General features: G+C 37.3%; 1 protein-coding gene across 5 annotated transcripts in view; it reads right to left on the bottom strand.

Moving 5' to 3' along the window:
- Positions 1 to 18,988, bottom strand: part of CDON (cell adhesion associated, oncogene regulated) — a 112,910-nt gene extending 93,922 nt beyond the window's left edge. For 4 of the 5 annotated variants that reach the window (XM_027835242.1, XM_027835244.1, XM_027835245.1 and 1 more), the window contains exon 1: positions 18,930 to 18,988. The gene's annotated coding sequence lies outside the window, so the exon portion shown is untranslated. The remainder of the gene's footprint in view (positions 1 to 18,929) is intronic. The other variant, XM_027835243.1, reaches the window with a different exon arrangement.
- Positions 18,989 to 27,276: the final 8,288 nt, after the last annotated feature.

Raw genomic sequence — 27,276 nt, 5'->3', positions numbered from 1 at the left:
GTTCTTCCTCCCTTACCACTTCCATTTAGTTGTTCTTCTCCTATGGATTACAGCCATGATTGATCTATATTCCATTCACATAATTGAGGCAGAAGAACAACAGGAGGAATAGCTATGTACAACTAGCATGATCATCCATAGTTGGCAGGTTTCAATTCAAAGAGAGATAGCAGCATGCCACTATTATCACCAACTTAAAACAATCGTCTCCTGCTTTTAACTAGTTACTGGCATCACTCTGGAGTAAAGAAGCCATAGGGGGAAGAACCAATAGGACAGGGAAAAAGAAAATGAGAATTGCAAGAAACCACTGGTGAACCTGTTGCCTCACTACTTCTACCTCCTGTATTTTAGGCTCCCTTCCACCAGGACATACCATTTCTGCTTTTCAGTAGCTCCTTTAGGACAAGTGACACCTGTGATGACCATCTAAAAGCAAGTGGAAATGTAATTAGAAGTGGGGATGTCAAAAATTCTCCTAGTAATATCTCCATCTGCTGAGTCACAAATGATGATCCCAATAAAAGACTCTTCTTTCCAACACGATGTGTAAACACAAAATGCCTGAAATTTTTAAAGGGTACACAAAAGAATCAAGATCATTATTAAAGTTTACATATACATATTCCAAGAAAGGAAATATTTGGACTTTTAAAATAAAAATGTATCATTAACTTAAAAAAAAGTTGGCATAAGTTTCCAAAAATAGCTACCCTTTACTTTTTTCGAGTGGATGTACTCTTATAAGTTTAGATGCAAAATATGCCCATAATTACATTTTCCATCATAAAAGAGCTATCTTCATATAAAGAAAAATACTCCAAAAGATCAACATGAAAATTTAAGGTAAGAACAACCAAGACAATATCTGGGTTGTATGTCACCATCAGTAGGAGCTAGAAAAGTTACCTAGTCATTCACTCCCCCAACCTTACCAGTGCCAAAGTAATTCTGTCCATTCTCATGCACACCTGCAGCTGCGAGAATATTCTTTTTTTCTTTTTTATGTCTAATAGAGCTGAACTGAAATATCATATTTTGCCAGTCAATGCATTTACTTAACATATAATTAAGTCTAAGAATCTCTTAAGTTTAAGGCTGCAATTGATATAAAACTTGTTGATCCCAGCTTTATCAATTCAGTAATTAAAAATCTGTATCATAAAATGAAGTGTTTAACAATTCCACAATCATGTCCAGTGGGATAAATATTAAAGTAAGTCATTAAAAAAGTTATTTTAATTGGACTCACCCCAGTGCAGCAAAAAATATGACCACACTCAATATCATATTTGTTAACAGAAGGAATGAAACAAGCAACTGAGTGTCTTAAATTTGCAAGTGGCCAACATTACCATTGGTCAGTATTAATAGCATAATATTCTGTTGTACTTGTCAAAATCATTTTCTTATCTCTTTGGTGAATAGATAAAGTTTAAGAAATGTTCCCAGATTAAAAACAAACCACTTCGAAATGAATCTTTATTCAAGAATTGTGGTGAAGGGGAAATTCAGTATAGGCAAAATAACACTCCGAATCTATGACTTCAATAAAACACCATGAACAAGATGTTTAAAGACATGAAATAGTATCTTCAAAAGTGTAATTAATTTATTTTTAAAGTCAAATTAAACAATCTTTAGATATACAAGTATTACTTTAATACTCCAGAGCCAGTTATCTGTTAAAAATTATAATACAAAAAATTAACATACTATTACATGTATGATAGTACAACTATTTAAATCTTGGTTTATACTTGTTCACCAGAGAGCTACATAGGTAGTGTTCATTCTTGTTCAGTTTTTTTCTTTTTTCCTTTTAAGCTTACAGACAAAGCTCATAAATCACAAGGGGACGAAGGGAACAGATCCTGATATTATATGAGCTCTGTCAACCTTAATCAAATTGCTTGCCAGATCCCAGATAAGTAATGACTTGCTTAGGTTAAGCAAGGCCAGAGTTTTCCTTCTGCCATATATACATTTCCAAAGTGAAAATAAACAGCCTCACACCTCTTGCTAGGAGTTGGTCTCTGTTCCCATTACAGCCTCACCCTGCTCTCCACCATCCTAAAGAAGGGCAGCAAACTTAATTTTTAATAATGTTTTCTTGTCTTCATTTTAAATCTGCTTTATCAAATTAGAACTCTGAAAAGTCACCAATTCCTTGCAGATACTTATAATCTTTTACTTTGCTGATTTAAGATCAATAACCAAAAATCCATACTATCACCAACCTCGGCTGCTAAAACCATGCCATTTTAACTCAAGACTGTATGTTACCAGCATAAAATTAACCCCAAATATTTATCTACTGCAGAAAGGGAGGCATTAAGCAGCAAGATTGGTCAAGCATTCTATTTCATCTAAACAATTAGAACAGATTTTTTAAAATCCCACTATCTACCAGATCCTGAAGTAGTCTCTTCTGACACAGAACGTACTCTATATTACTAGCAGAAAAAAGATAACAGTATTCTAGATTTTACATTTAGTTTGCCACTAACATCACACAAAAATAATGTTTTTCTCAGATTGCATGCAAATTGAAAAAAAGTTTTCAAACCCCATTCTGAGTAGGGTTAAAATGTTATTGTTCCTAAGCAGCCAAGTATTTTCAATGCTGTAATGATATGCCTGTTCTGAAAAATGTACTGAAAAATATTAAGGCTTCCTACAGCTACTAGCAAAAGTGAAACAGTCACTTAGGAGTCAAAAGAAATAAATTTGAAGTAATGTCTTCAAATAGAAGAGGTTGAGTGGTATGTTCACTGCACCTTGGGCAAAAACAAAACAAAAAAACCTCAATATTTATGACAATAGAATCCATGGTTTAGGACGCATTTTTAAATGGTGTCATTTTTACTTATTCTAAAAGAAAAAATCAGGGCAAATACTTACATTTTGTAGTTTCAATCATTTTCATCTACGCTAAAATCAACAATTTTATGCTACAGAGATTTCAAAACTATTCCATATATCATATTGGGACTAGACTTGTGATTCAATGCTATTCAGAACTCCCAAGTGAGGAAATTACTACCAATTCAAGTCAGCACTTTCTTTCCAACTTAGAGTCTTAGAGAACTGCCTACACCATTGAGAGGTTAAGTGACTTGTCCAGGGTAACACAGCCAATACGTGTCACAAGCAAGATTAAACCCATATCTTCCTGGCTCTATGGATGATCTTTTGCCCATTATACCATATTGCTTCTGATATCAGAAAAGAAAGATGCTTAAGCAGTATGCCTCTTATCCCTACAGTGCAAAAAAAAAAAAAAATAGACTTAAGCATTAACATCTAACTTTGAAGTGGATGAGAACCCTCAGACTTTTCTCACTAATTACTGCCTCCATATTTTTGGTCCTCATGGATATACTACCACAATACTAATCTTAGACATCTATTGTGAGAGACCAAAAGAAAAGCAAATAACTTTGAAAATAAATATGCTCAAAAATACTAAAGGAATGACAAACCTATCCCCATTGTAATGGAAATGAGAAGGAAAAGTATGTTATACATAGAATAAAAAGTCCACACCAAGAGTTTCAATTGTTAAAACAGTGGCTTCTCAGTACAGAACCTAACTAGCCCAAAACTGAAAGTTTGTTCTGATTCTCCAAATGTCTATGCATGCAAAGTCCAATGATTTTCCCCTTCAAATTCCCTGGAAACCATTCTTGTGGGCCTGCAGGGCTTGGAAGCAGACAAGAGGTTTGCTCTTAAGAAGCAAGGCTTGTGATTTCTTTGTTACCATCTACCTTGCCTAAACCATATAATTTACTATTAAATTGTCTAAGGGTACGACAGTACACTCTGTCCACTCACAAAAGACTCTATCATTTCTCAATGAATTAGATAAGACCTTTACAATCAAATATAGACTTTGTTTGCCTGCTAAATGTCAAATGTGAAAGGGTTTCTCTTACAGAAAACTCACATTTCAACAATGAAGAATGAAAAATTCTAAATGCCAAAATAAAGAAATCCGTTTCCTAGTCTTTGATTTTAAAAGTTTCCAGAGTGTGATATGGGACTCTTATTAATATGACTCTACAGCCAACTAACACCTATCATCATGACCAGCTCAGTATTCTGGATATAATCCCTATCTAGCTAAGCAAAGAGGATGTTCACTCATTAGTGTTCTATAGTGCTTCTTATAAGTCAATAAGTTCTTATAAGGTTCTTCTCATTTCCCAGTTAACCTACTTATTTAAGGACAGAAGTCACTAGAGCACAACCAAAACAAGGTATTTTTTTAAAAACGTTTTACTGCAGTGCTCAAGGAGAGAAGAGGGGAGGGGGGAAGAGAACCACACCCTGGATTTACCAAGACACATTTAGCATGACATACAGAGATCTTAGCTGCAACATTCCTGTTAGCATTAATAAGAATCATGTAGCTAATTCTTTGAGCTGAAAATGTATCCCATTCCGAAAAACACTAATATCACATCACTGAACATGTTGTACTATGTAATTAAAAGCCCTACTGTGGGTGCTGTCACATGTAACAACTATCAAATTATTTTAAGGCCTAACCACCATGACAAAGACTTTAAAAAATAACCTCAAACACAAACTTGCAATGCCACTGGCAATACTAATAACACACTAACATCAACAACACTTATAATAGCTTAAACAGTCTTTCTCTGTCCTTAGAAACTTCAGGACCACAATATGTACTGAAAAATGTCAACTCAAATATCAATCAAAAAACAGTCTATAGATAAAACATCACACAGGGATATTTAAGCTCTCTTAACAGAAATCTAGCTAAAATAATAATCATCTCAAAAGAACTAAATATTATTCCAGTCTATCTTTCTAGTCTTATTTCACTTGACTCTCTTTCCGACACTCCACAGTACAAGTAAACTATACTACTTATTGACTCACATCCTTCTCCCAAATCCCCCACTCCTCACTAAACTTCACTACATTCTTTCTATAGTTCTTTTATCTGTTGATATCCATCTCTCCACTTCCAAGAAGTCTTTCCGGAACCATTCAGCCAAATGCTCTTTCCTTTCCCCAAATTTCTAGTAGTACATTTTCTCAAGTACTCCTTTACCCTTATTACCCTTATCACAACCTGTTTCTCTTACTTGCTTTATCAAGTCACTTTAACATCCTTAGTCCTCAGTTTATTTTTTCATCTTTAAAACACTGATAATACAAAACGGATAATTTTGATTACATTAAACTGAAAAGTTTTTACACAAAGCCAATGCAAGCAAGATTAGAAGGGAAGCAGAAAACTGGGAAAGAATTTTTACAACCAGTGTCTCTGATAAAGGCCTCATTTCTAAAATACATAGAGAACTGAGTCAAATTCAAAAGAATACAAGTCATTCCCCAATTGATAAATGGTCAAAGGATATGAACAGGTAGTTTTCAGGTGAAAAAATTAAAGCTATCTATAGTCATATGAAAAAAATGTTCTAAATCACTATTAATTAGAAAAATACACATCAAAACAACTCTAAGGTACCACATCACACCTATCAGATTGGCCAACATGATAAAACTGGAAAATGATAAATGTTGGAGATGTAGGGAAATTGGAACATTGATGCATTGTTGGTAGAGTTGTGAACTGATCCAACCATTTTGGAACCATGCCCAAAGGGCTATAAAAATGTGCATACCCTTTGACCCAGCAATAGCACTTCTAGGGCTGTATCCCAAAGAGATCATAAAAATGGGAAAAGGACCCACATGTATAAAAATATTTATAGCAGCTCTTTCTGTGGTGGCAAAGAACTGGAAATTGAGGGGATGCCCATCAATTGAGGAATGGCTGAACAGGTTGTGGCATATGAATATAATGGAATATTACTGTGTTATAAGAAATGATGAGCAGGCAGACTTCAGAAAAACCTGGAAAGATTTGTATGGACTGATGCTGAGTGAAGGGAGCAGAACCAGGAGAACACCATACACAGTAATAGCCACATTATGATGACTAACTTTGATAGACCTAGCTCTTCTCAGCAATGCAAGGAGCTAAGACATCTCCAAAAGTCTCATGATGGAGAAAGAACTCTGGAGTTGAAATGCTGATCAAAGCACATTATTTGCTCTCTCTCTTTTTTGCTTCTTCTTTCTCATGGTTTCTTTCATTGTTTCTAATTCTTCTTCTTTACAACATGACTAATGTGAAAATAGGTTTAATATGAATGTAGAACCTCTATCCAATTGCACATCATCTTGTGGTGGAGGGAGGCGAAGGATGGGGACAAAATTTGGAACTCAAAATAAATAAATAAATACAATGATAACATTGCGCTACATTATCACTATCAGGACAACAAAAACAACTGAGAGGCAACATGGAGCAGTGGATACAGGGATAGCCTCAGAGCAAAAAGCGCTTGGATTCAGGTCCTGCCCCCAATATCCATTAGGCACATGACCACTTAATGTCTGTGCCCCAGAGAAGGTTCTAGTACTAACGCTACTCAAGAGCTGCCTATCTGCGTAAGTGAAGGAAGGTTCTACTGGGAGTTCTCTACACTAATGAAATCACAGGTTTGAACCAAGAAATGATAATTGACATGTATGTAGTAAACTTTATGGTTTATAAAATATTTAACATACATTACCCATATAGATCATAGATTTTAGAACTAAAGGGTATGCAGAGATTACCTGGTCCAACTCTATCATTTTACAGAGGAGGGAAGTGAGACCCAGAGAGGTTGTGTGACCTGTCTAATGTCACATGGACAGTAACAGATGCAGGATTTGAAGTCATGTCCTAGGACTCTGAATTCAATGATCTTTCCATTCATTTGAGCCTCACATCTACCCTGTATGGTAGGTATTATAAGAATTATTATAATCATTTTATCAATAGTAAAGAGTGCTCATGGCACACAGCTACTAAGTGTCACTGACAAGATGTGAACACAGATTTTTCTGACTTTAAGTCTGGAACTCTACACTCCAAGTTGCTTCTCATGTGTTATGGAGCAGCTAGGTGGTGCAGTAGATAGAACACTGGCCCTGAAGTCAGAAGGACCTGAGTTCAAATCCAGCCTCAGATACTTACTAGCTGTGTGACCCTGGACAAGCCACTTAACCCCAACTGCCTCTCAAAAAAACAAAAACGTGGGCCTTAAATTATTGTATAACTGATTTATTGTTATCTTGTATCATATCTGCATCTTTATTCCCCTTTACATTAGATCATAAATTCCATTTTAATAATTATCTGTTCAACTGTGACTGATGATTTAAGACTTTAAAATGATAATAGATTTAGAGTTGGAAGATCTTAGAAGTCACCTAGTCCAAATTCTCCCATTTTACAGATAAGGAAACTAAGGCCCAGAGATTAAGTGATTTACCCAAGGTCATTTAGGTGGAAGAAGAAAAGATCACTTCTAACAGAAGAGCCAGACAAGGCTTCGTGGAAGTCTTTGGAGTAGGTCTCTTTAACGATGGCTGGGAACAAAAAGCAGAGCTGATGGTATTTTGATTTCAATGGAAATGGAAGTAGTTTTTAATATTTAATAGGATAAAATATATTAAAACCTAAAAACTACATAAATTGCTCTAATATGCTAAATATTAGAAACTCTGAAAAATTTGTTTCAAGTAGAAATAAAATATTGAATTTTGTTTAGAATTTATTGAAACCAATTCAGAACCAACTGCAGGGTAACTTGCTACAATATAATTTTCTAGAGAGCAGAAATAAGAATTTAAGATAAATTATTGCACCTAAGCAATTTAAATGAAAACCAAAATGGCATTGTAACAAACGTGGTCTCACTAATAATGAGCAACCCAAAAACCTGGACCCTAAGGACAATATTATAGTTAGGTTCCAGCATAATTCAATTGAGATATCCTAGTATAAAAATGTCATTTCATTCAGGAATTTAAATATATTTAAATTTAATTCAGATACTTAAATTTATTCATTTCCTTATATTTAGTGATTTCTAGGGACTTCATCCTGCTAGAACACAAAAAATATCTATTTCTTCATTTTGGGGTTGACAGGTTTATCATTCAACTTAAAAGATCTAAAATTCCAATTCCATTAAAATAGAGAACACTACACACATAAATAAGAAAAAATGCAAATAGAGAACATTTTGGATCGATATAATTGACTGCACAGTTATGAGTAGAATAAGAGATATGAGCCCATATTAACACTTTCTATAGTACCTTTCCCCCCCAAAGTTCAGTGTTTTACAGAGATAATCATTTCTCACAGATTACTATGATGACATGGGTACAGTGAATCCCTTTCTATAAGTCTACAGGTAGGAGATAACCAAATTATGAGTCAACTACCTTGCTTTTTCTATACACAGCTATTCTTCAGGGAATAGTTCTATGGAACTTCAAGCTATTATGTTATAAAGGTTTATGTTAAATTCCATACTGAACATACATGTATTTCCAAACCAGATCTGGAAATCTGAAGGATACAGAATATAGATAACAGTTTAAATTCTAAAAAAGTTGACTAGTTAGCAGTTTATAGTATAAATGTACACCAGTTGAATTCTCCCCCTGCCCCACCCCACACACACACCCCAGTCTTACTGCTTATCAACTGTGATGTTAGTTTATTGTACAACATATGCCCAGAGGCCAAGACCATGAAAATAAGCCAAAATAAATGAAAGGAACGAATTAATGCCTCACCCGCAGCTTGTGATGCTATTTTTCTTCTTATTAAAGTAAAATAATCTGCCAAGTTCTGATGTCACAACAATTTCACAGTCTGATAAAAATAGCACTTTATCCATTAATCATTTCCCTTGCCAATTTCACCTCCAAGTAGGTAGTGTATGCAATTATCTACAAATAGACATCAAATTATAGTACAGAAGCAAATACTAATTGTTTGCATTCTGTTACTACACAGAGAGAACAATGCTCAGTTTCTTTCTTGGCAAGAGAGAGACTAGGACATAGTTTTAATATTTAAACAACCTAAGATACCACAAATGACATTAGCTCACATTTATAATGTTTTGTAGTTTATAAAGTACTTTCCTTGCAATAATTCTGCATCTTCTTTTTTTCACCAGATCTGTGATTTTTATTACTGCAGAGAACTCCAGAGAAAGAACTCTCTTTTCCAATGCAGATTAGTACCTTTTCTAAATTTAAGCCTTACAAAAGTGCCTGAACACTGAGAGATTAAGCAAACTGCCAGGGTTACACAGCAAGTATGTGTCAGGATAGGATTTCAACCAGTCTTCCTAACTTTAAAGCCAGCTTTTTAAGCACTATGAAACTTTTGCCTCTAGTGAAATTATTATTAAAATCATTATAACATTGACAAAACTGAGACTCAAAGAAATTAAATGATACAGCAGGGTCAGAGCTAGAATTCAATCCCAGGTAGTCTGACTTTAAATCAATGATGCCACTAAATTCCAAATACCAAATATTGTACCATAACATATATATATTTAAAGTTTGACCGCTGCTTTTTATTTTTAAAGTACAGTCATCGTCCCTTCACTTTTTCCTCCCCCCACCCACAAGGGCCCATTTTTGTAACAAAGAACTAAGCAAACCAACCAACATACTGCCCACAGGTGACTGGGTATGCAACATTTCATACTCATAGTCTATCACCTCTCTAGCAAAAGAAGGGAAAGTATGTTTTATCATCGGCCTTTGGAACTATGACAGTTCATTGCATTTAAACTAAATTCATTCAAAAGGCATTTGTTAAGTGCCAACTATGTGCTAGGCTCTGGGGATACAAAGTCAAAAACAAATCACCCCTGGCCTCAAGGAGGTTACTTCCTGTGGTGAGGGAAAAAACAAACAAATACGTATACAGAAAAGTAAATACAAAGTACAGTATACAAAGTAATTTGTTGGGGGAGGTGGGGTTGATAGCCACGGAGAATCAATATAGGTCTCTGCAGAAAGTGGCACATGAGCTGAACTCTGAAGGAAACTAGGGATTCTATAAGACAAGAGGTAAGGAGGTACTTTCTAGCCATAGACGGCCTGCGCAAAAACCGAGGAGGGAAATTGGATCTCCTGAACAGAAACAACAACAAGCAGGCCTTTAGAGTTTTCTTCCCCATTTATATTATTGTAGTTATTGTGTGTATTCTCCAGGTTCTGCTTCCTTCACTCTGCATCAGTCCATTGAAGTTTTCCCATATTTCTCTGAATTTATCATATTCATCATTCCTCAAGCACAAAAAATTACATGACATTCATACATTTTGTTCAGCCATCCATCAAATGGTGGGCATGTAGTTTATTTCCAGTTTTTTTTACCTCCCCAAACACACATTTCAAACATCAATTCTATACATAGCAACTGGTAACATATCTAGTATATATGTTTTTTTTTTAATTTGAAGTTTTTACATGTAAAAATACTAGTAAAGTCTTCTGATAATGTAATATCAGATTTTCCTAGAGTTATCTAATCTTTTTATCTCTCCTCTTTCCTTCTTCTCATGTTTGTTCTAATACTCATTACTATTCGAAGCTTGGCGAATTGTTAGACATGGCATATGAGTTCAACAGACATCATTGGTTAAGTTCCTGATTGTTCATTTTAAAAGATAGCATTTCACATCACTCTATTTCCATTTCTAGGGAGTCAAGACCTTTTGACATCCATGACCCAACACAACAATCTGAGTTTCATCACCCTACAAGATGGGGGGTGATAGTAAGCAAAAAGGTCAAGTGAGGAGAAAGCATGGTACATACCTATGCATATGATAGATACACACATATTTAAAATTTAAATTGAAGGGACCATTTAAACCCCTTTTTGTTTAATAGCAGGATTTTTACAGCTTTCAATGCATTTCCATATAATATTACACAGTCTGATCCTCAGAACAAAACAAAGAGATAGGGATGATAGGTATTATTTTCCACTTTTGACAAAGGATAAAATTAAGCCCCAAATAAATTAAGTAACTTGCCCAAAGTTACAGAGCACAACACACTGCTTTATAAAGTACAGAACATAATTTAACCTTTTCTTGATGTTTCAGGGATTTATGGTGACTCCAATTCATCATTCTAAACATCAATTATCACTGAAAAATATTATAGCTGTAGATTAGGAAGTATAAAATACTGGGCTGAATGAGTATACTGACCTCAATATACACCAGAAAGTGAACAGTTTTAATAAATATCTCATTTAAAAAAACTATTTTATATAAATGATTTGCTTTGTTTTTCTAATAGTCAAACACAGAAGAAGAAAAAATCTAGTTAACTGAAGTGAGGGTTTATTTAAGAAAAAGTGGGTTTTCTTTTTTTCATTACTCATGTTTTATACAGTTGTGGCATAAGTTAGGTAGGATATGGAAAGGATGGAGGAGGTTCAAAAATGTGAAAGAATGTTTTAGGAAGTTCACAGGTGTGTTGAAAACAGAGAATACTAGATAGGAGGAGCATGTATTGATATATTTTGGAAAATCCCTTTCTTTCTGTTTCCCCCTCTCTCCCTTTAGTGAGAATACAGGAAACAGACTTAACACTTAACTAGTTGGGATAATATGAGGATTAATAGAGTTCCTTGGATGAAAAAGTCTAATAAATAAAGGTAATCCCCAATTCATAAAAGGAATACACTCCCTAAAGTTCATTTGTAACTTGTTTGTTTGAAAGTCAGGATATATATTCCCCTTAAGAATGTTATAAAAAGGTAGTTAGATTCCAGACCACTTCACAAGTCTATTTCATAGATTTACAGAATACTAGAATGAGAAGGGACTTTATATGAGAAACCACTTTGCAATAACCCTGATATTGAACAATTCTAAAAACAGGAAACTTATTATTTTAGTCTGTATAATGAATTGGCTCAGCCCAACAATGGAAAAGTTCCTTATACTGAACTAAAATCCATATCCCTATAATTACCACGCTTCAAGGATTTGTATTTCATCAACATAGTACTCCCTCCACCAAAGAAAAAGGAAACCTATAGTTTTTCCAGATAGGATACATATAAATATACCCTACTGTACATATTCTTGAGTTGCTACAGCCAGAAATTTTCATCAGCTGGTGGCCAGTCCTCTGGTCGTGAGCTTCTCCAAACTTAACTAGGCTGATCCTCCAACACCCCCTTGACTTCATGCTTGGTTAGCCTATATTTCCCCTAGGACAGCCTTGGATCCATGCTATGATTAGTTTAAGTACGTAGGAGAGCTACCTTTCATACTTAATCCCAAATGTAACTTAAATAAATATCTAATACCATCTTAATAGTTCAGCACCATGAATGTGTCTCTCTTCACTTTACCTCACACTGCAACAGTGAAATCTGGGAAAGAAATTTAAGGACTCTGAGAACCTCTCAATCTCTGGGGCTATAAGAGCTCCCACCTTTGCTGATGACGTGGCAACTTCTACACATCCACCTTCTATGCACCAGTAACCTGAACTCAGTCCCTAGGCCCCAGTCCTGATAGGTATGCTATTGGCCTCTATTACTGGCCTCTACTTCTCAAACTCCTCCAAGCCATGCTACTGTGCTTTTATGTGTTATCTTCCCCCATCAAAACTCAAGCTCCTTGACGAGAGGCACAGTCTTGTTTTTGTGTGTGTGTGTGTGTGTGTGTGTGTGTGTGTGTGTGTGTGTTCGTGCATCCTTAGTAAGTGGCACAGTGCCATAAACATAGTAAGCACTCAATAAATGCTTTATCCATTGCAACACATAAATTGGAGTAGTAATATTATGCATTGCTTCTGAATGCCTTTACCAAGTTTCCCTACAGCAGTTAAAACACTCTCCTCTCCAACCCCACCAAAAAAAATATAATGTGAGGAGCGGGGGTGGGGGGGGGGGGGGGGGGTGGGAGAGGGAAGGACACCAGTGTTTCAACTAAATGTGAGATTCTTCCAGAGTATGGCAAAGCATTAGATTTGGAGTCTGAAAGACCCTATTCTATATGACCTTGGGCAAATTAGAATCCCTCTGTGCCTCAGTTCTCATATCTATAAAATGACTAGATGGGATGAAATTATTTCTAAAGTCTCTTCTAGTTCTAAGTCTATAGCACAACTAGAAGATATGTCATCAGCATTTTGTAGAAAGGGATGAAGACAATACAGAAAGGGTTTTGTTTTGGGTTTATTTTTTCCCTAATCCCATCCAAAATGGGAAATTGACTCAGCTCCTTCATAAGTTTTTCTAAGTACAATAATAAAATTCAGTATATTCAATATAAATATAAATAAATATTTCAATATAAACAAAAAAAATCTCAAAACACATAGATATGAAAGTATATTTTAGGTAGGACAGTGTCTAAGAAATATTTATTATGACGTAGTTTGGAGTTTTGAACCTAAAAAAGAATTTTTGGTTTTTTTTGTGTGTGTGTTCAGTTTGTTCATATTTTCATAACAAGTAAACCTCTACCATGTATCATGTTGTTCTTGTTTTAAGGCAAAATGCAAATTTTCTTTACATTGAGACAAAAGCTGCTAATGTAAAATTCTGAGTATAAACTATGGTCTAGGGGCAGCTATGTGGCGCAGTGTATAGAGCTATGGCCTTGGAGTCAGGAGGACCAGAGTTCAAATTCGGCCTCAGACACTTGACCCTTACCAGTAGCTGTGTGACCCTGGGCAAGCCACTTACCCCTGATTGCCTCAGCAAAAAAAAAAATAAATTAATAATAATCATCATCATCATCATCATCATCATCTCTGGTCTACTAAGCAGTTAAAATATTAGATACCTTAGAAAGTACTCCTCCTTTCTGATATGCTACACTTTACATTGACTATTGTCCAGTTCCCAAAATCTGTCCTCTGAGAATTGGAAGATAAAGAAAAATTTTGTGGAATGGGGGCCCTACGGTGGTTTTATCAGAGCCAGCACATGTTTGTTGGTTAATAACTGTTTTTAAATAACATAATTATTTTTTTAAAAGTAGCAGGGTACAATAGGAAAAAAACACTGGACTTAAAAGTCAGAAGACCTGAAAAAGAGTCCTGACTTCTGCTGCTGTGTGACCCTTGGTAGATCACCTCATTTCTCTCTGATTATCAGTTTCCTTATTTGCCAATGGAGATTTTTAAAAAAAAATTCATCTACTTCACAAGGTTATTGAGAGGATCAAACAAGATATTATACGTAAAAGCATTCTGTAAGTTGTAAAGCACTAAAAAAAGTTAAGAGTATCATTATCACAAAAGAAAAGACAGCCAATAGGAACTAATTTTATACTGCTTCTGAAAAAGATATTTTTTTCACTGGCCAGGAACCTAACAAAAAATGCTAATAAAACATGCCATTGAGTATTTCATAATACATAGCACTTTATTCAGAATGTTTAACAAATGCTAACAATACTCTGATATTATAGGTTTAGATAATTATTGCCAACATCTAAAAACTCATCTGACAATATTTCAACAACAGTAAATTTGGGTAACAGAGCAATGCATGTTAAGTTCACAAAAGGATGGCACATTCTCAGGGATGGCAAAAAATAAAATGCTATATCAACTTCTCAATCCTTTGTTTGCATGTGGGAAATTTCAAAATAAAATAAACTAACCACTTTCAAGTGGGACCAACTAAATTAGAAGCATTACCTAAATAGACATTAAGTAAGGTGTGTCAGACTACTGGCTAACTTCCTTCGTGCCTCCTTCTTATTAAACAAAATGAAATCCTAGAATCATGTTTTAAAAGTATCGCAATGATTTTCAGAAATGAAGCCCCTACTCATGTTCCAGATGGTTACTGGAAATATAAAATGTTTTTTCAAGAACTTTTTTATATTCTAGCCACCAAAATATATCTTACTGTAAAGCAACTAAACAAATGTGAACCCATGACATAATCAATGTAATGTTGAACTTCACTGTTTACTCCGATTCATCCAGTAAGCCCTTTCCACTTGACCATGAATAATAGATAGTACATGTTAGACTAATGTGAGATAAAAATTTAAAACATTCAAAAGTACTTCTTAATTTTGCTAAGCCTGCCTACTACAGGGAGAACTTGGTAGGAGAGGATAGGAAAGGAAAGTGAGGGAGAAGAGATCCTGTCAGTGACAAAATATAATCAATAAATCTTTAAACATACATACTGAATACTTGCCCAAAGATAACATGGTTTTAAGACATAGTGGCACACTCTACCAGAATTCACTGTCAGCAGTAGCTCTCTTACCCAAAGACAAAATCATTAGTATTAGTAATTAGGAAGCCTAGGTTATAACCCAGAACTGATCCCCACCAAAAAGCCTAACAGAAACAAAGTGAACTAAGAAATTCTAAATAATATTCATATCTATACACAGTTACTCAGAACATTGAAGTTTTTAAGATTTTATGGCAGTCAATCGTGTTTTTATTTAGTTTTGTCTCCTACCAAGACAGTACAGCAGAATTTGAAAAAACTCCTAGCAAGGTTAGAAAAATGTCCTCAAGTAACAAATATAAATTCTTAATAAATCAAAAGAAAAGATCAGAATGTTAAATGAGTGAAATGCTATCATCACAATGTATGTGAAATAGAATGGAAATATGGAAATAACTGGATTTTTTAAAAAGCTGAAGTAATGCCTAAGCAAATAAGGTTGCCACTTCTGCAAAATCAGTTTCACTGGAAATAGTCTGATTTGCTTTCACCTGCAAAATTCATTTCAAAGACATCAACATTTAGAGGCAAGAACAATTTCTAATACAGCTTTACATACTTATCAACAAATCGTTCAAAAAACTTACCGTTTACAAACGTGTGTATGCTTGTGCTAGCTTCGGACAAGATAGCAGAAGAGTCACTTTCTGTACCTTAAAGTGAAGTTCATTTCAATGCAAAAGACATACCACCATAGCTCCACTTTTAATAAAGTTCTGACTATAAGTCTGCCTTTGGGTTTGGCTTTTCTCTTACAAGATAAGCTGTTAAGTCATGCCTTGATTTTAGATCTGCTAACATATGGAGTCTTCTAATGTAGCCTCCTCCCCCGCCCATCATCACTCTGCTATGTTCTCTCTACACACGCACACATACACACATACAAAAAAGGCACTGCAGGGCAGAAATTCCTCAGGTGCTCGCTAATGGAATTCCCAGGGTCTTGGAGCCGCTTCGGGGATCAAGAGATCTCATAGCCCCTGCTGGGGTAAGGAGCAGCGAGTCTGTTCCATTTAATCAAATACAGAATGAATTTTCAGCTCTATTCACTAGCTTGTCTCCAGGGCTCTCAAAAGGCACCAGGCAGCTAGAATCACACACATGTGGCTCTTTTAGGCAAGTATAATTAGTTTGATTTTAAAAGGCCACATTAATAATATCACCTCAGGACTATTATTTAGAAGACAGATGACAATGATACTGTATGTTTTAAGCTTGACAATGGTGGAAAGCCCACAGACAATAAGGGAAAACTTGAAGAGGGAAAAGAGACAGGTTTTTTTTTCCTAATCCAAGATTTTCAAACTGACATGCTGTATTTCCCATATCATGATTCCTTAATTTTAACTGAAAAGGATAAAGTAAAATCTCTTCCCCCTTCTTTTATTTCCCCTCCCTCCCACTTCTCTTGAAAATGAACTAAAGAAAAGCACACAGTGACAAACATCAAATGGATTTTCTCAATGCAATCCAAAGTGAAAACAGCAAAGCATTCATCAATTCAGTCCAACAAAATTCACTTTTGAAAAGGCACTAAGAAAAATATGGGCGTATCCTTCAAAGCTATACATTTAGTAGGCTGGACTTAAAAACATCCCTCTCCAATCTCATTAATATTAAGATCTTTTTTTTTTGTCAATCTAGTTCCACTTTAACTGTGTTTCCTTATCTGTAATTTTCTGTAACACAAACACTAATAAAGGTGATGTTTTGTTAAAACTTTCAGAAAACAAAAGCTATTTTTCACATTTTTTAACTTGGTCATTCCTCAATGCCCCATTCCTATTAGTTCTGTCCTCTGATCACTGAAACAGTATTTAATTCTTGCAATTATTTCCCTAGAAGTATAGAGGGCACTGATGTAGCCACTTTTCAGTATGTAAGAAACATCTAAGTAGAGATTTTGCTTCAATTTTTATTTTAAGAAAATAAAACAAATTAGAATATAAGATAATTAAGTATGAGCAAATTAAGTTACTAAAGCTAGCAAATTGGGGGGAGGGAGGAAGAGAGGCAGGAATAAGAACTTTTTAACAAGGTTTCCCTGGCCCCTTTAGCAGCAAAGCCCTGTGACAGAAGTTGGCTATTCTACTAAGGTGTCTTGACCTAGCCACCTTACTGATCTAAAGAAAAGATCTGTGTTAATTCCTCCCACACCAAAATCAAAGCACCTGCAAGGGAGGTGAGGGCAGTGATAGACTTAGAAGGCAACTGCCACATGCTAGATGAACATGATCTAAAGTCTTAGGATTCTTTGTCTAGTGCTTTCTGGCATTCAAGTTGGAGCTGTTTAAGAACTTTCCATAGAAAAGAAGGTTGATGAGAGCCACAGTAATCAAAGCATCCATCCCATGTGAGTTACTAGATAAACAATAGCATAGTACTTCTAGTAACTGATTTTCCTGGTTGACTAAACTATTCAAACAAAGGCACAATTTCTATAACCAAGTTCTTACACGAAGTTTAAACAATACGCATCTTTGCTGCATTTCTTAATAGAGATATAAAATGTTTCAGCTTTGCACAATGCCAAACACACACCCAGGACATATGTCTTTACAAAATAAAACAGGTTTTCTCCATCCTTCTCATATAACTAAAAGTATGAGGCAGTTTATTTCAACATGTGCCTAACAGATACTACAGTACAATATTTTGTGACTCTCCAGGTTACTAAAAATGTTATCTAGTTGACCAGTTATATTAAAACAGCAGCTAATTTAAAATTCCATAAATCTTCCAGAGCTTTTCTATCTTAAAGCAAAAGCAGAACTGTCTCCACAACTATGTAAAAACAGATGACCACAAATGCAAATACAAAATCCCCAAATAATGGTCAGTTTAGAGCTCTCAACGAGTTTCAGTGAGAATTAACCCAATTCATTCAAATTAGTTAGCTGACAGTTTGGGGGTTATCACTTAAGTAAATTATTTCTATCAAAAGTTAAATAGGCTGGCTTCCTGGGCTCTCACTGGTTAGCATAAATCTCAAGTCAACTTTTAATCCAAACCTTATTTTCCAAGGTGTTCGAGTTAGGAAAGAGTGTTTCTTGATGACGTCTCCAAGTTCTAGTTGAGTTCACTATTAAGTCTGTCTTTACAAAGCACCTGCCACCCTTAGTGGTCCTGAGAAGCAAAAGCAAGCACCCTGAACAGCAGCATTCTCTCCAGCCTTCCACCTGATTTGGAGGGGTTGGGGAGAACAATAAGGGGGAAGGGTGAGGGAGTCTATCTATGCCCCTTCGGTGATTTATTACTGAAATTCCTACATGTGAGGAGAAAGCAAGCACACAAAGGTCTGGAAGCTGCAGACTGAAATAAATAGCGAGCTGTAATGTATTTAGCAAATGATAATGCAAACCACAGAAAGCTTTACACAGAAGGAAAAATACACTCCCTGGGGCTGGGAAGTAACTGTGTGTGTGGAGACAGAGAAAGATACATTGTGGAGGAAATTTCTCCGGCTTCTCCCTACACATAAATCACTGTCCTCTCGGGGGCTCGGCGGGGATCGATAGGGAGGGAGGGAAGCAAAGAAGGGAGGGAGGGTCGGGGAGGGGGCTGCGCCCCGCGCCGCCCCCACACTGCACGCACACCCCTCGCTCTTCACCTGCCTAGGCGGATCATTGTCAACGCGCCGGGCTGCTGACACCTCATCCCTCCGGCGCCCCCCGGGCCTCCCCTCCACCCAGCGCCCACGGCGGGGGGTCTTTCTCCCGCGCCCCCCGCCCTGCGTCCCCTGTCCGCGAGCCCCGCGGGACTCCCGCACCTCTCAGCGGGGCTGGCTAAGCCCACAGACGTCCTGCGCGGCAGCCGGCTCCGGGAGCCACCCCCAGGTCATCCCCAGCTCGGCGGTGGCGGCGGCTGAGGCTGCGATCCGAACGGGCCCCTCCATCCACCGGGCAGAAGCGGCCGGGAGAGCGCGGCGGCGCCTCCCACACCGGGGGCGCGGAGGCGGTGCGTGCGAGCGCGAGGCAGAGCGGGCGAGCGAGCGGGTGGGCGACAGGCTCCCCACTCTCCTCACCCCCGTGCTTGGGCGCGAGCCGGGGCACCGGGGAGGGGGGAGGGAGGCGGGGAGCGGAAGGCGGGGCCAAGGGCGCGTCCCCGCGGCCGCGCGCCGAACTCCGACGGGGGCGCGCGGGCGCGTAACCCCGCCGGCACTACGCCAACCGCGAAAGGGGCTGAGTGAGGGAGAAAGAGGCGGGTCTTAGGGATACACTCTCCACTCTGGAGAGGTGGGGCGGGGAGGAGGGGGGAGAGTGGTGCTCTTGGCGGCGCGCGCAGTTTGCCAGAGCTACTGCGGTGGGGGGGGGAGATGGGCCATACCAAATCTGAGTGAATCACGGGGGAAGCGCTAAATGGAGAGGTAACAGTCCCCTCGTCTCTGCGCTCTCCACGGGCTCCTCAGGTAAAAGACTTTAAGTAGTCTCTGAATACAGATGCCCCATGGGGTGACAGCGAGAGGGGAAATGTTTGTTCTGGCACCCGCATAATTCTCACACACAGCCTACCCCTCACCTGTCCTTCTATGGAAGAGGGTACATTCCTCGAGGTCCCACCTTCAGCCTGTCTCCCCACTCTCACACAAACCCTGCAGTCAACAGCTAGGTCGAGCCCTGACCCACCTAGTACTTATTTCCTCTAGTAGTCCTCCTAACGGCCTCGTCAGTAGATTCAGATGCCACATAATACACACGCACCCTCCCTGTGCATCAGTTTTCCCATTTGTTAGGAGGTCTTGTGTGTCTTGCTGTACTTAGAGCCCAGAAGGCGTAAGTGCAACAGAAAAAAGAGTCCAATGACAAATAGAAATAGAAAAAGAGATAGAGAAATAGAAAATACCTTCCAACTTTCCTCTAAATTTCCACTGAAATGCTTCCAAAGAATTTCATGTGTTTCTTGACCCACATGATAGCCCATCCATCATAGTCTGGACAACAGGCATTCTTCATCCTCTTGCATTTTCCTTTTACATGGGCCAAATTTTTGAGTGATTGTAGAACTTGTTTAGGCGGATCTGCAATGTACCAGGGCTTGACCAAAGCTGCAAAATGTCATTCACGAACAAAAGCATTCAAAGAACCCTGACATCTCTATGGAACCCTTCAATTCAAGTTGACTTAAGTCAATAAGCATTTATTAAGTGCCTACTATGTGCCAGGCACAGGGCTAAACTGGGGATACAAAGAAGGGCAAGAGCAGTCCCTGCCTTCAAAGAGCTCACAGTAATCCAGTGCAAAACAGCTGTTCCATGGTGGCAAGCATGTTTCCCTATTCTGTGTCTCTCCAGGTATTACTAATCAAAGGGTCTTCTATCAAAGTTATTTCTATTTTATCTTTGAGGAAATCTTGCGTGATTTTTTTGACATGCATAGAAGATACCCTATTGGAGGAGACCTTTTAAAGTGGTATTTTGTTCTACCAGTTTATATGCTTTTTAAAGTAAAGGAATATTGTATCTCTATGATTTAAAGTCAGTTATGTCGCTGTACAGATCTTTTCTATTATAGAATATTATTTGCAAAATCCTGCTGCTTGTTCCCTTATGCTTTTGTGAAGAATGCTTTCAATACATGTGTAAATTTTTCTCAGTAAAATGTTGTAGAGTTAGCAAAGTAAACATGTGTCAGAGGCTATTGATGTTCTCTTGGATTCCTCAGCAACTTCAAAATTGTCAAAATTTGAGTGTTACCCAAAAGGCAACTTGAAAGGTATATGATAGGCATGAGTAAGCAGTAACATATTGCCAATGAAGATTTAGAAAGGAGAAGTACCTTAAAAGATGTCATCAGAGAGATGTATGATTGGAAATGAAGGTGGGCCAGGCATATATTGAATGTGAGACATAACAATAGACCACCCTTGCCCTCTATTAGTAACTATGAAACATCAAAAGATCTAGAGGAATGTCCCCAGGAAGTTGAGTGACTGTGTTGTAAAGAATTTATAAGAGGACCTGAACAAGTCACATAGGATGAGAAGACATGGACAGACTGTAGTCTGCATCCAAATTGATGAGGTCAAAAATGGAAAAGGCTCAAAAGTGGAGCTCAAAAGGGGGAACTGTGGATAGATAATAATTTGACTGAAAAAAAGATGAGGAAGCCAATCTGATTACAATGAGAAGGATGCTATCTTTGGAGTCATAGTTAAATCCCAGCTCTATCACCTGCTACCTGTTCCTCAGGTAAGCCATTAACCTTTCTGGGCCTCAGTTTCCTGAAAAATGAAGGGCACTCTAAGATCCCTTATAACTCTAAATCTAGGTAGATCCTATGATTGAAGAGTTTTAGTGGTTTGCAACAAAAAAACTAATGTAATCTTGGGCTACATTTGAAGAAGTGTAGTACCCAGGACTAGGAAAGTGATAGTCCCATTGTACTTTCCCTGGTCAGACTACAGCTGACTATTGAGAGGCAAGAAATTTTAGTGTAGTAACCCCTTTAGCCTATTCCCCAATCATACTTGAAGACTGAATCCCCAGAGGACAGCTACTACTTCAGGCACTATAGATATCCCAATGGGTTTACATCCCTGAAGCTATAGCTTCAAGCCTCTATTGGTGTGCTTCCTAATAACAATTAATAACAATTAACCAATTGATTCAATTTTAGTTCTTAGCAAAGGCATTTTCTCAAATGGCAATCAATACATATATATGTGTGAGATTATAGTTATATAAGGGTTTTGTTTTTCCTTCTTAATAAGGGGAGGAAGAAGGGAGAGAAGGCACATTTTTGTTGATTAAAATATATAGACACATATATAATTTTTAAAAAGAAAATTATAAATTGTTGTTGTTGAGTTGTATCCAACTTTTTGTGACCCCATTTGAGGTTTTCTTGGCAAACCTACTGGAGTGGTTTTCAATTTCCTTCTGCAGCTCATTTTACAGATGAGGAAATGAGGCAGAGTTAAGTGACTTGTCCCTGGTCCCATAGCTAGTAAGTATCTGAGAACAGATTTGAAATCAGGAAAATTGTCTCCCTGACTCTAGGCCAGGTACTCTATCTATTTTGCCACCTAGCTGCCCATAATAATTCACATTTATATAGCACTTTAAGGTTTGCAAAGTGCAAATAATATATTAATAAATATATTAATCTATTTATTTATGATTATATACTTATTATATATAATTATAATAATAAAATAATTTATTAATTAATATATTAACTCATTTGATCCTCATAAATCTCTGGGAGACAGGTACTATTATATTATCTCCCTTTTACAGATGAAACTAGCAGAGAGTTTAAGTGACTTCCCCAAAGTCACACAGCTAAGGGACTTGTCAGAGGCTGTATTTGAACTCATATCTTCCTTAGTACAAGTCCTGTGTTCTATCCACTGTGCCACTTAGCTGCAGATGGCTATAAAAAAGAATTATAGTCCGAAAACAATCCATTTATAATTTCAGGCTATACTTTCCAAGAAGTATACACATAGTCTCTGAGTTAATGGATTGATGTCTTCTTACTATATATGGGGGATAAAGAGGATGCTGGATGATAACAGGGGAATTTGGATAACGGGATTTTGAGCTTGGGGAATTAACCTTACCTTGAATTTTTAAAAAATACTCACTGAAGCTTTATGGAATGAGTGCTCTCAAAGCACAGTGGTAGTAAGGCACATGTGGAGGAGTCATATGAAGTACATGCCACTCAAAACTCTTCTTACTTTAGAGCCTAGAAGGTTCTCATTGGGTACAGGGTCTCTGCTAGGTAGGTTGCACAGATGATTTCCCAGAGTCTGTCCTTCTGCACGGTCAGCTCCATGTCCTTCCTCACAGTTATTTCCTCCCTTGAGTAACTGCCTCCCTGTATCTGTGTCTACCTGTAGAGGGCCTTTCTGCTCCCTGCTGGATGCCGTGTCTCCTATTGGTCAAGTAGCACCCCTTCAAATCTATAACGTCCATGAAGGATAGAAGAAAAGATCCTTCCTCTCCCCCTAAGGGAGTCTCCCCCACTGGAAGATCCTGACTTGCAATCTCTCCCACTTTCCAACTGCTGGAATTCATCCAGGGCTTAACTATTTAAAGTCCCGAGGGGCGTGGCTAATTTTTTTCTCAGCCAATTGTGTTGTTTCTCTTTTGACTCATTCAGAAGTGTTCACAACTCATAGAGGGATCACAGGATGTTATACTTTGTTAAAATATCAAAACCTGACTGGATTTAGAAGAGTGAGGAGAAGGAATTATCCCTGTCCCTTATGTTAAGATGGACACTTATATCATGGATGGTGTCCTGTTGGGCAACCAAGATGATGAATAACCTCAAGACCATGCTATACAAAGATTGGTTGAAGGAACTGGGGATATTTCATCTAGAAAAGAAAAAAAAACTTAAGGAGGGACATAAAATATTTGAAGAACTGTGGCATGGATGAGGGAATTCTAATAGATGTGTTCTACCTGAGAGACAGTTTTAGCCTAAGTTGTAAGGAAAACCTAGCTCATTGGAGTGACCCTAAAATGGAATGAGATGCTTTGGAAAGTATTGGGTTCCCCAAAGTTTTAAAAACAAATGTTTAAAAAAATTGTTTTCACACGCAACTGGGAAATAAGATGTACAGGAAATGGAGTATAGAAATCTATCATGACCGAAGGGGAAGGGGATAAGAAAAGGTGGGGAGAGATAGAAGGGAGGGCAGGTTAGGGGAAGGGGTATTCAGAATGCATGCCATCTTGGGGTGGGGGAAGGGATGAGATGGGGAGAAAATTTGGAACTCAAAATCTTGTGGAAGTGAATGCTGAAAACTAAAAATAAATAAATTAATTTTTAAAAATTAAATTAAATTTTAAAAAAAGAAAGTATTGGGTTGCCCCACATTGGAGGCCTTCAAGCAAAGGCTAGATAGATGACCATTTGCTTAGGATGCTGTAGAGGTGGTTCTTGTTCAGGTATGGGCTGGATTAGATGGCCTACAAAGTTCCATTTGACCTCTAATTCTATGATTCTATGGCCCTATTGGTCAGAAATATTTCAATAATCTATTGTTAGTATGAAAGTCAGCATGGAAACAGATACAAAGCTGCACACCCTGAGGTCAAGAACACTTAGGTTAAAGTTCTGCCTCTGACACTTCCTAGATATGAGACCTGGACAAGTCACTTATGCGCTAGATGCCTCAGTTTCCTCAGCTGTAAAATGGGAATGATAATAGACCCTATCTCACAAAGTTGTTGTAAGGATCAAATGAGATAATTTTAAAGCACTCAGTGCCAGTGCCTGGCATGTAGTCAGTGCTTAATAAATGTTTGTTCCCTACTTTCCCCTTCACAGGCAATACTCTAATAAAATAAAAAATTGACAATCATCAAAACTACTTAGTACTGGCTAAGAAACAGAGTAGTGGATCAGTGGAATAGATTAGGTATGCAAGACACAGTAGTCAATGACTATTCTTATCTACTATTTGATAAACCCAAAGACCCCAGCTTCTGGGATAAGAACTCACTATTTGACAAAAACTGCTGAGAAAATGGAAAAGAGTATGGTAAAAACTAGGCATAGACCAAAATCTCACACCATATGCCAAAATAAAGTCAAAATGGGTTCATGATTTAGATATAAAGGCTGATACTATAAGCAAACTGGAAGAGCAAGGAATAGTTTACCTGTCAGATTTATGGAGAACAGTAGAATTTATAACCAAACAAGAGATAGAGAACATTATGAAATGCAAAATGGATAATTTTGATTACATTAAATTGAAAAGTTTTTGCACAGACAAAACCAGTGCAACCAAGATTAGGAGGGAAGCAGAAAACCGGGAAAGAATTTTTAAAACCAATGTCTCTGATAAAGGCCTTATTTCTAAAATATATAGAGAACTGAGTCAAATTTATAAGAATACAAGTCATTCCCCAATTGATAAATAGCCAAAGGATATGAGTAGGCAGTTTTCAGATAAGAAACTAAAGCTATCTATAATCGTATGAAAAAATGCTTTAAATCACTATTGATTAGAGAAATGCAAATCAAAACAACTCTGTGGCACCACATCACACCTATCAGATTGGCCAACATGACAAAACAGGAAAATGATAAATGTTGGAGAAGATGTGGGAAAATTGGAACACTAATGCACTGTTGGTGGAGTTATGAACTGATCCAACCATTTTGGAGAGCAATTTGGAACTATGCCCAAAAGGCTATAAAAATGTGCATACCCTTTGACACAGCAATACCACTTCTAGGGCTGTATCCCAAAATGATCATAAAAATGGGAAAAGGACCTACATGTACAAAAATATTTATAGCAGCTCTTTTCGTGGTGGCAAAGAATTGGAAATTGCAGTGATGCCCATCAATTGGGGAATGACTGAACAAGTTGTGGTATACGAATGTAATGGAATACTATTGTGCTATAAGAAATGATGAGAGGCAGACTTCAGAAAAACCTGGAAGGACTTAAATGAGCTGATGCTGAGTGAGATGAGCAGAACCAGGAGAACATTGTACACAGTAACAGCCACGTTGTGTGATGACTGACTTTGATAGACTTAGCTCTTCTCAGCAATACAAGGATCTATGACAACTCCAAAAGACTCATGATGGAAAATGCTATCCACATCTAGACAAAGAGCTATGGAGTCTGGCTGCATACGATTTGCTCTCTCTCTCTCTCTTTTTTTTTTTTTTGTTTCTTCTTTCTCGTGGTTCCTCTCATTCATTCTAATACTTCTTTACAACATGACTAATGTGAAAATATGTTAAATATGAATGTATATGGATAGCCTATATCAGACTGCATGCCATCTTGGGGCGGGAGGTGGGGGGAGAAGGGGAGAAAAATTTAAAACTCAAAAGCTTATGGAAGTGATTGTTCATAAATCAAAACAAATTAATAAATTTTTTAAAAATTGAGTTAATCATCTGCATTGATGGAGGGAATTTCCATGCTAGGAACCACTCACACTGATGAAAATAATCAGTCCAGAGTAAAAACAAAACAAAATAAAAATAAGCAATGATGGGATAGTAATCTCCTGGTGGGTGAAATGGTAAATCTTCTTGGCTAAGCCCATTTACTACCTATAAGTACATTAAATACTTTGAAGATCAAACAGATTTCAATACATCCAGTTCCTGGCTTTGATCTTTTATTTTATTTTTATTCTATTTATGTATTAGAATCCAGGCTGTATAAGTTATAACCTAGAATGGGACAAAAAAGAAGGAAACAGCACATCCTAGAAACCATTTGGTTTCTGACCTTTCTTTTCATTATATGGTAAAGGTACCAAAGTTCAAAACAACAACCAAACCCCTACAATAAGTTGTACCCAGAAGGCTAAACAATAACAGAAGTAGGCTTGTCTCCATTTGGATGGTTTCCAAATTTTTACCACAAAGATCCCATTAAATATACAGGAAGCTCTGATTATTTATGATGTAACTTAATATTGACAGCTTATTAAATGCCCTGACCTTCTCCACTAACCTTTGGAATTATACAACTGGCAACTGCATGACACCTTGGCTATCAAGGTAGGAAAAAATGCAAATCATCCATTTCTTTTTGCATGATCATTTTTACTTTCTCCAGGGCAAAAAAAACAAAAAACCTCAATGGAATGACTGCATTCCCCCTGTCTTGTACATTTCCTGAAATGTGTGCGAGTAGATTTCACAGAGAAAGAGATTTCTATGGCCTTTTATATGCTGAACAGGCTCAGCTCAGAGCCTACTGCCTAAACCCATTATACACAGATCACCTAACTCTGTTACTGAGTTCGTGATGCTAGATTAATTTACCCATACAACAGGTCGAGGGAAAACGACTTTACACATCTTTTTTTTTTTTTTGCACCAATACAGAACATGAAGATCATTTTACAGGAAAGAAAAAGACAGCTCTGTAATGGAACCCACTATTAAACAGATTCTGATGCCACCTTTCCTTTCATTTCATACAATGCCATGGGGCAAACAAGACCCTTGCTGAATAGTGAAAGAAAGAGAAGGAACTGAAAGAGAAAGATGAGGAGTTGGGAATGTTTGGGGAAGGTGGCGGTTGAAGAATGGGTTACTTGAGGCTGAATGGTTTCATAGAAAGAGTAGGGCACAGAGAATGGGAGCTCTCTGCAATATTATTCATTCCCAGCT

Source organism: Vombatus ursinus, unplaced genomic scaffold (assembly GCF_900497805.2).
Source record: "Vombatus ursinus unplaced genomic scaffold, bare-nosed wombat genome assembly UNPS02014813.1, whole genome shotgun sequence".
Lineage (NCBI taxonomy): Eukaryota > Metazoa > Chordata > Mammalia > Diprotodontia > Vombatidae > Vombatus > Vombatus ursinus.
Note: the sequence above shows the minus strand (reverse complement) of the source record. Positions and strands in the feature narration are given on the sequence as shown.